Raw genomic sequence first — 16,380 nt, forward strand, 5'->3', positions numbered from 1 at the left:
TTGTCTCAAGTAAAAACACTGGAAAATGATCCGATGAATCCGTATCTACTATGCCGGGGGTAATGCCTATAGACATAAGATTGCACAGAATCTGATCAGTAAACGATTGAGAAGTGTTTGTTACACGTGTAGAGGTTGTGATGATATTCACAAACACGTACGATTCATATCGCATCCTATCTCAACTATTATTGTTATCGAGTACGTATAAGCTAGTCACCGCATACAATTGTCTCCTTATATTTTGTTGCATATGCCGTCCAACATATTTTTGAATGCCTGAAGGAAACAAGGGACGTTAGAATGCGGTGACCGATAAACCACTTTGATTGTGGTTCCGAAAGAATGTTCTATAAATAACACCTCATATTCCAGTGATGTCTGTGTAGTCAGATTAGAAGGGACTTTAAACACATGGTTGGCTTTGATAAACAGTACAAGCCCTCCTGCCCTTGTTTTGCTGTGTCGTGAATTGGTGATTACGTTGTAAACCGGAAGGTGTGCATATTCGTCAGGTTTAAGCCAAGTTTCTGTCAGAGCAATGACGTCATATTGAAATTTGTTTTCAGGTGGAAATAACGGCAGGTTCTTAATATTTTTGCTAGTGCTACGAATGTTGTAATGCAAGAGGGAAAATTTATCACATTCATAAGAGTTGTTAATTTGCTTAGCTGTGTTCATGTCCATGTTTGAGCACGTCAATAGGCATTTCAATTAGCTCTCTAGTAAATTATCTGTGTTATATCCTCTTCTTTCATTATCTGGCTATGACGGGAGTTGTCAGCCTTCCGTACTAGTATCTTGCCTTGCGACACCCAACTGTACGTTCATTTCTTTTCTTTTTTCTTTTGAATTTTCTTGCCTAGTAGCACTTTATTTTAGCACAAAGGTGCTCACTAACGCAGACAGCACTGCTGTCTTCAAAGCCGACGTCGGCAGTTGTCAAACTTTTCTTTTTTGCTGCCTGGAAGATGCTGTGAGGAGCCGATCCGAATCGTACTATCATGTTTGGTTTACATTTATCTTTGGATAGCACTATATACACAAGATCAATGGCAGAATCATCCAACTGAACACCAAGTCTCGTTTCTAGCGTTCTCACTGTTTTGTCAAGGTTTTCACTTGTTACGAATGCCAATCCTTTGATTTCAATGTGGTTTTGTCTGCTACATTATTTAAGTTTGATTACATCGGCCTTAATTGCTCTATGTTCCTTCTTTACCTGCACATTTACTTGTTTTAGCTTCTCACGTTTCGTTAGCAGCTTTCGCAAATCTGTGCAAATGCTTGCAAGACTCTCTCGAACACCACCGGAATGGTTGCCAACAAATTGCACAGAATCTTTCTCTTCTTTCAGATTTGCTACCTTCCTTTCCATCTTTGCCAATAAATCCTGCAATATCTTGACAAGTTTTTTGTTAGTTGAGGGCTGTTTGCCACCATGTTAAAAACTCGAAAAGCAGCGCGCGACTGAGATCACTTAGGTGAGTGTAAATGAGCTTTAACACACCTGAAAGTATATAAATTATTCATCAGCAATACGGTACAAGCTGTCTGTGCCTGTCGCACGTTGATGTGTTGAAGGAACGTAGTCGCAGTCCTTTTTATAGTTGAGACGGCCAGGCTATCTTCCACCAGGCCGCGCCCATGTTATCTTCCAGGTGGCAGATGGCGCGTGCGCGAAGATCCCTTTCCGTAAGCTGTGTCTTCACAGCATCCGATCAGTGGAACCATGTAGTTGATACCAGTTTACCACCACGCGTGGGAAATTCACTGGTCAGCCGCAAAGTATATAAATTCTCCATCAGCAATACGGTACAAGCTGTTCGTGCTTGTCGCACGCTGCTGTGTTGAAGGAACGTAGTCGCAGTCCTTTTCATAGTTGAGACGGCCAGGCTATCTTCCACCAAGCGGCACCCATGTTATCTTCCAGGCGGCAGACGGGGCGTGCGTGAAGTTCCCTTTCCGTAAGCTGTGTCTTCACAGCATCCGATCAGTGGAACCATGTAGTTGATACCAGTTTACCACCACGCGTGGGAAATTCACTGGTAAGCCGCAAATTATATAAATTCTCCATCAGCAATACGGTACAAGCTGTTCGTGCTTGTCGCACGCTGCTGTGTTGAAGGAACGTAGTCGCAGTCCTTTTTATAGTTGAGACGGCCAGGCTATCTTCCACCAAGCGGCACCCATGTTATCTTCCAGGCGGCAGACGGGGCGTGCGTGAAGATCATTTTCCGTAAGCTGTGTCTTCACAGCATCGGATCAGTGGAACCATGTAGTTGATACCAGTTTACCACCACGCGTGGGAAATTCACTGGTCAGCCGCAAAGTATATAAATTCTCTATCAGCAATACGGTACAAGCTGTTCGGGCTTGTCGCACGCTGCTGTGTTGAAGGAACGTAGTCGCAGTCCTTTTTATAGTTGAGACGGCCAGGCTATCTTCCACCAAGCGGCACCCATGTTATCTTCAAGGCGGCAGACGGGGCGTGCGTGAAGTTCCCTTTCCGTAAGCTGTGTCTTCACAGCATCCGATCAGTGGAACCATGTAGTTGATACCAGTTTACCACCACGCGTGGGAAATTCACTGGTCAGCCGCAAAGTATATAAATTATCCATCCGCAATACGGTACAAGCTGTTCGTGCTTGTCGCACGCTGCTGTGTTGAAGGAACGTAGTCGCAGTCCTTTTTATAGTTGAGACGGCCAGGCTATCTTCCACCAAGCGGCACCCATGTTATCTTCCAGGCGGCAGACGGGGCGCGCGTGAAGTTCCCTTTGCGTAAGCTGTGTCTTCACAGCATCCGATCAGTGGAACCATGTAGTTGACACCAGTTTACCACCACGCGTGGGAAATTCACTGGTCAGCCGCAAAGTATATAAATTCTCCATCAGCAATACGGTACAAGCTGTTCGTGCTTGTCGCACGCTGCTGTGTTGAAGGAACGTAGTCGCAGTCCTTTATATAGTTGAGACGGCCAGGCTATCTTCCACCAAGCGGCACCCATGTTATCTTCCAGGCGGCAGACGGGGCGTGCGTGAAGATCATTTTCCGTAAGCTGTGTCTTCACAGCATCGGATCAGTGGAACCATGTAGTTGATACCAGCTTACCACCACGCGTGGGAAATTCACTGGTCAGCCGCAAAGTATATAAATTCTCCATCAGCAATACGGTACAAGCTGTTCGGGCTTGTCGCACGCTGCTGTGTTGAAGGAACGTAGTCGCAGTCCTTTTTATAGTTGAGACGGCCAGGCTATCTTCCACCAAGCGGCACCCATGTTATCTTCCAGGCGGCAGACGGGGCGTGCGTGAAGTTCCCTTTCCGTAAGCTGTGTCTTCACAGCATCCGATCAGTGGAACTATGTAGTTGATACCAGTTTACCACCACGCGTGGGAAATTCACTGGTCAGCCGCAAAGTATATAAATTATCCATCAGCAATACGGTACAAGCTGTTCGGGCTTGTCGCACGCTGCTGTGTTGAAGTAACGTAGTCGTAGTCCTTTTTATAGTTAAGACAGCCAGGCTATCTTCCACCAAGCCTCACCCATGTTATCTTCCAGGCGGCAGACGGGGCGTGCGTGAAGATCCCTTTCCGTAAGCTGTGTCTTCACAGCATCGGATCAGTGGAACCATGTAGTTGATACCAGTTTACCACCGCGCATGGGAAATTCACTGGTCAGCCGCAAAGTATATAAATTCTCCATCAGCAATACGGTACAAGCTGTTCGTGCTTGTCGCACGCTGCTGTGTTGAAGGAACGTACTCGCAGTCCTTTTTATAGTTGAGACGGCCAGGCTATCTTCCACCAAGCGGCACCCATGTTATCTTCCAGGGGGCAGACGGGGCGTGCGTGAAGATCATGTTCCGTAAGCTGTGTCTTCACAGCATCGGATCAGTGGAACCATGTAGTTGATACCAGTTTACCACCACGCGTGGGAAATTCACTGGTCAGCCGCAAAGTATATAAATTCTCCATCAGCAATACGGTACAAGCTGTTCGTGCTTGTCGCACGCTGCTGTGTTGAAGGAACGTACTCGCAGTCCTTTTTATAGTTGAGACGGCCAGGCTATCTTCCACCAAGCGGCACCCATGTTATCTTCCAGGTGGCAGACGGGGCGTGCGTGAAGTTCCCTTTCCGTAAGCTGTGTCTTCACAGCATCCGATCAGTGGAACTATGTAGTTGATACCAGTTTACCACCACGCGTGGGAAATTCACTGGTCAGCCGCAAAGTATATAAATTATCCATCAGCAATACGGTACAAGCTGTTCGGGCTTGTCGCACGCTGCTGTGTTGAAGGAACGTACTCGCAGTCCTTTTTATAGTTGAGACGGCCAGGCTATCTTCCACCAAGCGGCACCCATGTTATCTTCCAGGGGGCAGACGGGGCGTGCGTGAAGATCATGTTCCGTAAGCTGTGTCTTCACAGCATCGGATCAGTGGAACCATGTAGTTGATACCAGTTTACCACCACGTGTGGGAAATTCACTGGTCAGCCGCAAAGTATATAAATTCTCCATCAGCAATACGGTACAAGCTGTTCGTGCTTGTCGCACGCTGCTGTGTTGAAGGAACGTAGTCGCAGTCCTTTTTATAGTTGAGACGGCCAGGCTATCTTCCACCAAGCGGCACCCATGTTATCTTCCAGGCGGCAGACGGGGCGTGCGTGAAGATCATTTTCCGTAAGCTGTGTCTTCACAGCATCGGATCAGTGGAACCATGTAGTTGATACCAGTTTACCACCACGCGTGGGAAATTCACTGGTCAGCCGCAAAGTATATAAATTATCCATCAGCAATACGGTACAAGCTGTTCGTGCTTGTCGCACGCTGCTGTGTTGAAGGAACGTAGTCGCAGTCCTTTTTATAGTTGAGACGGCCAGGCTATCTTCCACCAAGCGGCACCGATGTTATCTTCCAGGTGGCAGACGACGCGTGCGTGAAGATCCCTTTCCGTAAGCTGTGTCTTCACAGCATCCGATCAGTGGAACCATGTAGTTGATACCAGTTTACCACCACGCGTGGAAAATTCACTGGTCAGCCGCAAAGTATATAAATTCTCCATCAGCAATACGGTACAAGCTGTTCGTGCTTGTCGCACGCTGCTGTGTTGAAGGAACGTAGTCGCAGTCCTTTTTATAGTTGAGGCGGCCAGGCTATCTTCCACCAAGCGGCACCCATGTTATCTTCCAGGCGGCAGACGGGGCGTGCGTGAAGATCCCTATCCTTAAGCTGTGTCTTCACAGCATCGGATCAGTGGAACCATGTAGTTGATACCAGTTTACCACCACGCGTGGGAAATTCACTGGTCAGCCGCAAAGTATATAAATTCTCCATCAGCAATACGGTACAAGCTGTTCGTGCTTGTCGCACGCTGCTGTGTTGAAGGAACGTAGTCGCAGTCCTTTTCATAGTTGAGACGGCCAGGCTATCTTCCACCAAGCGGCACCCATGTTATCTTCCAGGCGGCAGACGGGGCGTGCGTGAAGTTCCCTTTCCGTAAGCTGTGTCTTCACAGCATCCGATCAGTGGAACCATGTAGTTGATACCAGTTTACCACCACGCGTGGGAAATTCACTGGTAAGCCGCAAATTATATAAATTCTCCATCAGCAATACGGTTCAAGCTGTTCGTGCTTGTCGCACGCTGCTGTGTTGAAGGAACGTAGTCGCAGTCCTTTTTATAGTTGAGACGGCCAGGCTATCTTCCACCAAGCGGCACCCATGTTATCTTCCAGGCGGCAGACGGGGCGTGCGTGAAGATCATTTTCCGTAAGCTGTGTCTTCACAGCATCGGATCAGTGGAACCATGTAGTTGATACCAGTTTACCACCACGCGTGGGAAATTCACTGGTCAGCCGCAAAGTATATAAATTCTCTATCAGCAATACGGTACAAGCTGTTCGGGCTTGTCGCACGCTGCTGTGTTGAAGGAACGTAGTCGCAGTCCTTTTTATAGTTGAGACGGCCAGGCTATCTTCCACCAAGCGGCACCCATGTTATCTTCCAGGCGGCAGACGGGGCGTGCGTGAAGTTCCCTTTCCGTAAGCTGTGTCTTCACAGCATCCGATCAGTGGAACCATGTAGTTGATACCAGTTTACCACCACGCGTGGGAAATTCACTGGTCAGCCGCAAAGTATATAAATTATCCATCAGCAATACGGTACAAGCTGTTCGTGCTTGTCGCACGCTGCTGTGTTGAAGGAACGTAGTCGCAGTCCTTTTTATAGTTGAGACGGCCAGGCTATCTTCCACCAAGCGGCACCCATGTTATCTTCCAGGCGGCAGACGGGGCGCGCGTGAAGTTCCCTTTGCGTAAGCTGTGTCTTCACAGCATCCGATCAGTGGAACCATGTAGTTGACACCAGTTTACCACCACGCGTGGGAAATTCACTGGTCAGCCGCAAAGTATATAAATTCTCCATCAGCAATACGGTACAAGCTGTTCGTGCTTGTCGCACGCTGCTGTGTTGAAGGAACGTAGTCGCAGTCCTTTATATAGTTGAGACGGCCAGGCTATCTTCCACCAAGCGGCACCCATGTTATCTTCCAGGCGGCAGACGGGGCGTGCGTGAAGATCATTTTCCGTAAGCTGTGTCTTCACAGCATCGGATCAGTGGAACCATGTAGTTGATACCAGCTTACCACCACGCGTGGGAAATTCACTGGTCAGCCGCAAAGTATATAAATTCTCCATCAGCAATACGGTACAAGCTGTTCGGGCTTGTCGCACGCTGCTGTGTTGAAGGAACGTAGTCGCAGTCCTTTTTATAGTTGAGACGGCCAGGCTATCTTCCACCAAGCGGCACCCATGTTATCTTCCAGGCGGCAGACGGGGCGTGCGTGAAGTTCCCTTTCCGTAAGCTGTGTCTTCACAGCATCCGATCAGTGGAACTATGTAGTTGATACCAGTTTACCACCACGCGTGGGAAATTCACTGGTCAGCCGCAAAGTATATAAATTATCCATCAGCAATACGGTACAAGCTGTTCGGGCTTGTCGCACGCTGCTGTGTTGAAGTAACGTAGTCGTAGTCCTTTTTATAGTTAAGACAGCCAGGCTATCTTCCACCAAGCCTCACCCATGTTATCTTCCAGGCGGCAGACGGGGCGTGCGTGAAGATCCCTTTCCGTAAGCTGTGTCTTCACAGCATCGGATCAGTGGAACCATGTAGTTGATACCAGTTTACCACCACGCATGGGAAATTCACTGGTCAGCCGCAAAGTATATAAATTCTCCATCAGCAATACGGTACAAGCTGTTCGTGCTTGTCGCACGCTGCTGTGTTGAAGGAACGTACTCGCAGTCCTTTTTATAGTTGAGACGGCCAGGCTATCTTCCACCAAGCGGCACCCATGTTATCTTCCAGGGGGCAGACGGGGCGTGCGTGAAGATCATGTTCCGTAAGCTGTGTCTTCACAGCATCGGATCAGTGGAACCATGTAGTTGATACCAGTTTACCACCACGCGTGGGAAATTCACTGGTCAGCCGCAAAGTATATAAATTCTCCATCAGCAATACGGTACAAGCTGTTCGTGCTTGTCGCACGCTGCTGTGTTGAAGGAACGTACTCGCAGTCCTTTTTATAGTTGAGACGGCCAGGCTATCTTCCACCAAGCGGCACCCATGTTATCTTCCAGGTGGCAGACGGGGCGTGCGTGAAGTTCCCTTTCCGTAAGCTGTGTCTTCACAGCATCCGATCAGTGGAACTATGTAGTTGATACCAGTTTACCACCACGCGTGGGAAATTCACTGGTCAGCCGCAAAGTATATAAATTATCCATCAGCAATACGGTACAAGCTGTTCGGGCTTGTCGCACGCTGCTGTGTTGAAGGAACGTACTGGCAGTCCTTTTTATAGTTGAGACGGCCAGGCTATCTTCCACCAAGCGGCACCCATGTTATCTTCCAGGGGGCAGACGGGGCGTGCGTGAAGATCATGTTCCGTAAGCTGTGTCTTCACAGCATCGGATCAGTGGAACCATGTAGTTGATACCAGTTTACCACCACGTGTGGGAAATTCACTGGTCAGCCGCAAAGTATATAAATTCTCCATCAGCAATACGGTACAAGCTGTTCGTGCTTGTCGCACGCTGCTGTGTTGAAGGAACGTAGTCGCAGTCCTTTTTATAGTTGAGACGGCCAGGCTATCTTCCACCAAGCGGCACCCATGTTATCTTCCAGGCGGCAGACGGGGCGTGCGTGAAGATCATTTTCCGTAAGCTGTGTCTTCACAGCATCGGATCAGTGGAACCATGTAGTTGATACCAGTTTACCACCACGCGTGGGAAATTCACTGGTCAGCCGCAAAGTATATAAATTATCCATCAGCAATACGGTACAAGCTGTTCGTGCTTGTCGCACGCTGCTGTGTTGAAGGAACGTAGTCGCAGTCCTTTTTATAGTTGAGACGGCCAGGCTATCTTCCACCAAGCGGCACCGATGTTATCTTCCAGGTGGCAGACGACGCGTGCGTGAAGATCCCTTTCCGTAAGCTGTGTCTTCACAGCATCGGATCAGTGGAACCATGTAGTTGATACCAGTTTACCACCACGCATGGGAAATTCACTGGTCAGCCGCAAAGTATATAAATTCTCCATCAGCAATACGGTACAAGCTGTTCGTGCTTGTCGCACGCTGCTGTTTTGAAGTAACGTAGTCGCAGTCCTTTTTATAGTTGAGACGGCCAGGCTATCTTCCACCAGGCGGCACCCATGTTATCTTCCAGGTGGCACACGGCGCGTGCGTGAAGATCCCTTTCCGTAAGCTGTGTCTTCACAGCATCCGATCAGTGGAACCATGTAGTTGATACCAGTTTACCATCACGCGTGGAAAATTCACTGGTCAGCCGCAAAGTATATAAATTCTCCATCAGCAATACGGTACAAGCTGTTCGTGCTTGTCGCACGCTGCTGTGTTGAAGGAACGTACTCGCAGTCCTTTTTATAGTTGAGACGGCCAGGCTATCTTCCACCAAGCGGCACCCATGTTATCTTCCAGGCGGCAGACGGGGCGTGCGTGAAGATCATTTTCCGTAAGCTGTGTCTTCCCAGCATCGGATCAGTGGAACCATGTAGTTGATACCAGTTTAACACCACGCGTGGGAAATTCACTGGTCAGCCGCAAAGTATATAAATTCTCCATCAGCAATACGGTACAAGCTGTTCGATCTTGTCGCACGCTGCAGTGTTGAAGGAACGTAGTCGCAGTCCTTTTTATAGTTGAGACGGCCAGGCTATCTTCCACCAAGCGGCACCCATGTTATCTTCCAGGCGGCAGACGGGGCGTGCGTGAAGATCATTTTCCGTAAGCTGTGTCTTCACAGCATCGGATCAGTGGAACCATGTAGTTGATACCAGTTTACCACCACGCGTGGGAAATTCACTGGTCAGCCGCAAAGTATATAAATTATCCATCAGCAATACCGTACAAGCTGTTCGTGCTTGTCGCACGCTGCTGTGTTGAAGTAACCTAGTCGCAGTCCTTTTTATAGTTGAGACGGCCAGGCTACTTCCAACAGGCGGCACCCATGTTATCTTCCAGGTGGCAGACGACGCGTGCGTGAAGATCCCTTTCCGTAAGCTGTGTCTTCACAGCATCGGATCAGTGGAACCATGTAGTTGATACCAGTTTACCACCACGCATGGAAAATTCACTGGTCAGCCGCAAAGTATATAAATTCTCCATCAGCAATACGGTACAAGCTGTTCGTGCTTGTCGCACGCTGCTGTGTTGAAGGAACGTAGTCGCAGTCCTTTTTATAGTTGAGACGGCCAGGCTATCTTCCACCAAGCGGCACCCATGTTATCTTCCAGGCGGCAGACGGGGCGTGCGTGAAGATCCCTTTCCGTAAGCTGTGTCTTCACAGCATCGGATCAGTGGAACCATGTAGTTGATACCAGTTTACCACCACGCGTGGGAAATTCACTGGTCAGCCGCAAAGTATATAAATTCTCCATCAGCAATACGGTACAAGCTGTTCGTGCTTGTCGCACGCTGCTGTGTAGAAGTAACGTAGTCGCAGTCCTTTTTATAGTTGAGACGGCCAGGCTATGTTCCATCAAGCGGCACCCATGTTATCTTCCAGGCGGCAGACGGGGCGTGCGTGAAGATCCCTTTCCGTAAGCTGTGTCTTCACAGCATCCAATCAGTGGAACCATGTAGTTGATACCAGTTTACCACCATGCGTGGAAAATTCACTGGTCAGCCGCAAAGTATATAAATTCTCCATCAGCAATACGGTACAAGCTGTTCGTGCTTGTCGCACGCTGCTGTGTTGAAGGAACGTAGTCGCAGTCCTTTTTCTAGTTGAGACGGCCAGGCTATCTTCCACCAAGCGGCACCCATGTTATCTTCCAGGCGGCAGACGGGGCGTGCGTGAAGATCATTTTCCGTAAGCTGTGTCTTCAGCGCATCAGATCAGTGGAACCAACTAGTTGATACCAGTTTACCACCACGCGTGGGAAATTCACTGGTCAGCCGCAAAGTATATAAATTCTCCATCAGCAATACGGTACAAGCTGTTCGTGCTTGTCGCACGCTGCTGTGTTGAAGGAACGTAGTCGCAGTCCTTTTTATAGTTGAGACGGCCAGGCTATCTTCCACCAAGCGGCACCCATGTTATCTTCCAGGCGGCAGACGGGGCGTGCGTGAAGATCATTTTCCGTAAGCTGTGTCTTCACAGCATCCGATCAGTGGAACCATGTAGTTGATACCAGTTTACCACCACGCGTGGGAAACTCACTGGTCAGCCGCAAAGTATATAAATTCTCCATCAGCAATACGGTACAAATGTTCGTGCTTGTCGCACGCTGCTGTTTTGAAGTAACGTAGTCGCAGTCCTTTTTATAGTTGAGACGGCCAGGCTATCTTCCACCAAGCGGCACCCATGTTATCGTCCAGGCGGCAGACGGGGCGTGCGTGAAGATCATTTTCCGTAAGCTGTGTCTTGACAGCATCCGATCAGTGGAACCATGTAGTTGATACCAGTTTACCACCACGCGTGGGAAACTCACTGGTCAGCCGCAAAGTATATAAATTCTCCATCAGCAATACGGTACAAATGTTCGTGCTTGTCGCACGCTGCTGTTTTGAAGTAACGTAGTCGCAGTCCTTTTTATAGTTGAGACGGCCAGGCTATCTTCCACCAAGCGGCACCCATGTTATCGTCCAGGCGGCAGACGGGGCGTGCGTGAAGATCCCTTTCCGTAAGCTGTGCCTTCACAGCATCGGATCAGTGGAACCATGTAGTTGATACCAGTTTACCACCACGCGTGGGAAATTCATTGGTCAGCCGCAAAGTATATAAATTCTCCATCAGCAATACGGTACAAGCTGTTCGTGCTTGTCGCACGCTGCTGTGTAGAAGTAACGTAGTCGCAGTCCTTTTTATAGTTGAGACGGCCAGGCTATGTTCCACCAAGCGGCACCCATGTTATCTTCCAGGCGGCAGACGGGGCGTGCGTGAAGATCATTTTCCGTAAGCTGTGTCTTCAGCGCATCAGATCAGTGGAACCAACTAGTTGATACCAGTTTACCACCACGCGTGGGAAACTCACTGGTCAGCCGCAAAGTATATAAATTCTCCATCAGCAATACGGTACAAGCTGTTCGTGCTTGTCGCACGCTGCTGTGTTGAAGGAACGTAGTCGCAGTCCTTTTTATAGTTGAGACGGCCAGGCTATCTTCCACCAAGCGGCACCCATGTTATCTTCCAGGCGGCAGACGGGGCGTGCGTGAAGATCCCTTTCCGTAAGCTGTGTCTTCACAGCATCCGATCAGTGGAACCATGTAGTTGATACCAGTTTACCACCACGCGTGGGAAATTCACTGGTCAGCCGCAAAGTATATAAATTCTCCATCAGCAATACGGTACAAGCTGTTCGTTCTTGTCGCACGCTGCTGTGTAAAAGTAACGTAGTCGCAGTCCTTTTTATAGTTGAGACGGCCAGGCTGTGTTCCATCAAGCGGCACCCATGTTATCTTCCAGGCGGCAGACGGGGCGTGCGTGAAGATCCCTTTCCGTAAGCTGTGTCTTCACAGCATCCAATCAGTGGAACCATGTAGTTGATACCAGTTTACCACCATGCGTGGAAAATTCACTGGTCAGCCGCAAAGTATATAAATTCTCCATCAGCAATACGGTACAAGCTGTTCGTGCTTGTCGCACGCTGCTGTGTTGATGGAACGTAGTCGCAGTCCTTTTTATAGTTGAGACGGCCAGGCTATCTTCCACCAAGCGGCACCCATGTTATCTTCCAGGCGGCAGACGGGGCGTGCGTGAAGATCATTTTCCGTAAGCTGTGTCTTCACAGCATCCGATCAGTGGAACCATGTAGTTGATACCAGTTTACCACCACGCGTGGGAAACTCACTGGTCAGCCGCAAAGTATATAAATTCTCCATCAGCAATACGGTACAAGCTGTTCGTGCTTGTCGCACGCTGCTGTTTTGAAGTAACGTAGTCGCAGTCCTTTTTATAGTTGAGACGGCCAGGCTATCTTCCACCAAGCGGCACCCATGTTATCGTCCAGGCGGCAGACGGGGCGTGCGTGAAGATCCCTTTCCGTAAGCTTTGCCTTCACAGCATCGGATCAGTGGAACCATGTAGTTGATACCAGTTTACCACCACGCGTGGGAAATTCATTGGTCAGCCGCTAGGTATATAAATTATCCATCAGCAATACGGTACAAGGTGTTCGTGCTTGTCGCACGCTGCTGTTTTGAAGGAACGTAGTCGCAGTCCTTTTTTTAGTTGAGACGGCCTGGCTATCTTCCACCAAGCGGCACCCATGTTACCTTCCAGGCGGCAGACGGCGCGTGCGTGAAGTTCCCTTTCCGTAAGCTGTGTCTTCACAGCATCCGATCAGTGGAACTATGTAGTTGATACCAGTTTACCACCACGCGTGGGAAATTCACTGGTCAGCCGCAAAGTATATAAATTATCCATCAGCAATACGGTACAAGCTGTTCTGGCTTGTCGCACGCTGCTGTGTTGAAGTAACGTAGTCGTAGTCCTTTTTATAGTTAAGACAGCCAGGCTATCTTCCACCAAGCGGCACCCATGTTATCTTCCAGGCGGCAGACGGGGCGTGCGCGAAGATCCCTTTCCGTAAGCTGTGTCTTCACAGCATCGGATCAGTGGAACCATGTAGTTGATACCAGTTTACCACCACGCATGGGAAATTCACTGGTCAGCCGCAAAGTATATAAATTCTCCATCAGCAATACGGTACAAGCTGTTCGTGCTTGTCGCACGCTGCTGTGTTGAAGGAACGTACTCGCAGTCCTTTTTATAGTTGAGACGGCCAGGCTATCTTCCACCAAGCGGCACCCATGTTATCTTCCAGGCGGCAGACGGGGCGTGCGTGAAGATCATTTTCCGTAAGCTGTGTCTTCACAGCATCGGATCAGTGGAACAATGTAGTTGATACCAGTTTACCACCACGCGTGGGAAATTCACTGGTCAGCCGCAAAGAATATAAATTCTCCATCAGCAATACGGTACAAGCTGTTCGTGCTTGTCGCACGCTGCTGTGTTGAAGGAATGTAGTCGCAGTCCTTTTTATAGTTGAGACGGCCAGGCTACCTTCCACCAAGCGGCACCCATGTTATCTTCCAGGCGGCAGACGGGGCGTGCGTGAAGATCATTTTCCGTAAGCTGTGTCTTCACAGCATCCGATCAGTGCAACTATGTAGTTGATACCAGTTTACCACCACGCGGGGGAAATTCACTGGTCAGCCGCAAAGTATATAAATTCTCCATCAGCAATACGGTACAAGCTGTTCGTGCTTGTCGCACGCTGCTGTGTTGAAGGAACGTAGTCGCAGTCCTTTTTATAGTTGAGACGGCCAGGCTATCTTCCACCAAGCGGCACCCATGTTATCTTCCAGGCGGCAGACGGGGCGTGCGTGAAGATCATTTTCCGTAAGCTGTGTCTTCACAGCATCGGATCAGTGGAACCATGTAGTTGATACCAGTTTACCACCACGCGTGGGAAATTCACTGGTCAACCGCAAAGTATATAAATTATCCATCAGCAATACGGTACAAGCTGTTCGTGCTTGTCGCACGCTGCTGTGTTGAAGGAACGTAGTCGCAGTCCTTTTTATAGTTGAGACGGCCAGGCTATCTTCCACCAAGCGGCACCCATGTTATCTTCCAGGCGGCAGACGGGGCGTGCGTGAAGATCCCTTTCCGTAAGCTGTGTCTTCACAGCATCGGATCAGTGGAACCATGTCGTTGATACCAGTTTACCACCACGCATGGGAAATTCACTAGTCAGCCGCAAAGTATATAAATTCTCCATCAGCAATACGGTACAAGCTGTTCGTGCTTGTCGCACGCTGCTGTTTTGAAGTAACGTAGTCGCAGTCCTTTTTATAGTTGAGACGGCGAGGCTATCTTCCACCAAGCGGCAACCATGTTATCTTCCAGGCGGCAGACGGGGCGTGCGTGAAGATTCCTTTCCGTAAGCTGTGTCTTCACAGCATCCGATCAGTGGAACCATGTAGTTGATACCAGTTTACCACCACGCGTGGGAAATTCACTGGTCAGCCGCAAAGTATATAAATTATCCATCAGCAATACGGTACAAGCTGTTCGGGCTTGTCGCACGCTGCTGTGTTGAAGTAACGTAGTCGTAGTCCTTTTTTTAGTTAAGACAGCCAGGCTATCTTCCACCAAGCGGCACCCATGTTATCTTCCAGGCGGCAGACGGGGCGTGCGCGAAGATCCCTTTCCGTAAGCTGTGTCTTCACAGCATCGGATCAGTGGAACCATGTAGTTGATACCAGTTTACCACCACGCATGGGAAATTCACTGGTCAGCCGCAAAGTATATAAATTCTCCATCAGCAATACGGTAGAAGCTGTTCGTGCTTGTCGCACGCTGCTGTGTTGAAGGAACGTACTCGCAGTCCTTTTTATAGTTGAGACGGCCAGGCTATCTTTCACCAAGCGGCACCCATGTTATCTTCCAGGCGGCAGACGGGGCGTGCGTGAAGATCATTTTCCGTAAGCTGTGTCTTCACAGCATCGGATCAGTGGAACCATGTAGTTGATACCAGTTTACCACCACGCGTGGGAAATTCACTGGTCAGCCGCAAAGTATATAAATTCTCCATCAGCAATACGGTACAAGCTGTTCGTGCTTGTCGCACGCTGCTGTGTTGAAGGAACGTAGTCGCAGTCCTTTTTATAGTTGAGACGGCCAGGCTATCTTCCACCAAGCGGCACCCATGTTATCTTCCAGGCGGCAGACGGGGCGTGCGTGAAGATCATTTTCCGTAAGCTGTGTCTTCACAGCATCCGATCAGTGGAACTATGTAGTTGATACCAGTTTACCACCACGCGTGGGAAATTCACTGGTCAGCCGCAAAGTATATAAATTCTCCATCAGCAATACGGTACAAGCTGTTCGTGCTTGTCGCACGCTGCTGTGTTGAAGGAACGTAGTCGCAGTCCTTTTTATAGTTGAGACGGCCAGGCTATCTTCCACCAAGCGGCACCCATATTATCTTCCAGGCGGCAGACGGGGCGTGCGTGAAGATCATTTTCCGTAAGCTGTGTCTTCACAGCATCGGATCAGTGGAACCATGTAGTTGATACCAGTTTACCACCACGCGTGGGAAATTCACTGGTCAACCGCAAAGTATATAAATTATCCATCAGCAATACGGTACAAGCTGTTCGTGCTTGTCACACGCTGCTGTGTTGAAGGAACGTAGTCGCAGTCCTTTTTATAGTTGAGACGGCCAGGCTATCTTCCACCAAGCGGCACCCATGTTATCTTCCAGGCGGCAGACGGGGCGTGCGTGAAGATCCCTTTGCGTAAGCTGTGTCTTCACAGCATCGGATCAGTGGAACCATGTCGTTGATACCAGTTTACCACCACGCATGGGAAATTCACTAGTCAGCCGCAAAGTATATAAATTCTCCATCAGCAATACGGTACAAGCTGTTCGTGCTTGTCGCACGCTGCTGTTTTGAAGTAACGTAGTCGCAGTCCTTTTTATAGTTGAGACGGCGAGGCTATCTTCCACCAAGCGGCAACCATGTTATCTTCCAGGCGGCAGACGGGGCGTGCGTGAAGATTCCTTTCCGTAAGCTGTGTCTTCACAGCATCCGATCAGTGGAACCATGTAGTTGATACCAGTTTACCACCACGCGTAGAAAATTCACTGGTCAGCCGCAAAGTATATAAATTCTCCATCAGCAATACGGTACAAGCTTTTCGTGCTTGTCGCACGCTGCTGTGTTGAAGGAACGTAGTCGCAGTCCTTTTTATAGTTAAGACGGCCAGGCTATCTTCCACCAGGCGGCACCCATGTTATCTTCCAGGCGGCAGACGGGGCGTGCGTGAACATCCCTTTCC

Source organism: Dermacentor albipictus, unplaced genomic scaffold (genome assembly GCF_038994185.2).
Source record: "Dermacentor albipictus isolate Rhodes 1998 colony unplaced genomic scaffold, USDA_Dalb.pri_finalv2 scaffold_12, whole genome shotgun sequence".
NCBI classification, from domain to species: Eukaryota; Metazoa; Arthropoda; class Arachnida; order Ixodida; family Ixodidae; genus Dermacentor; species Dermacentor albipictus.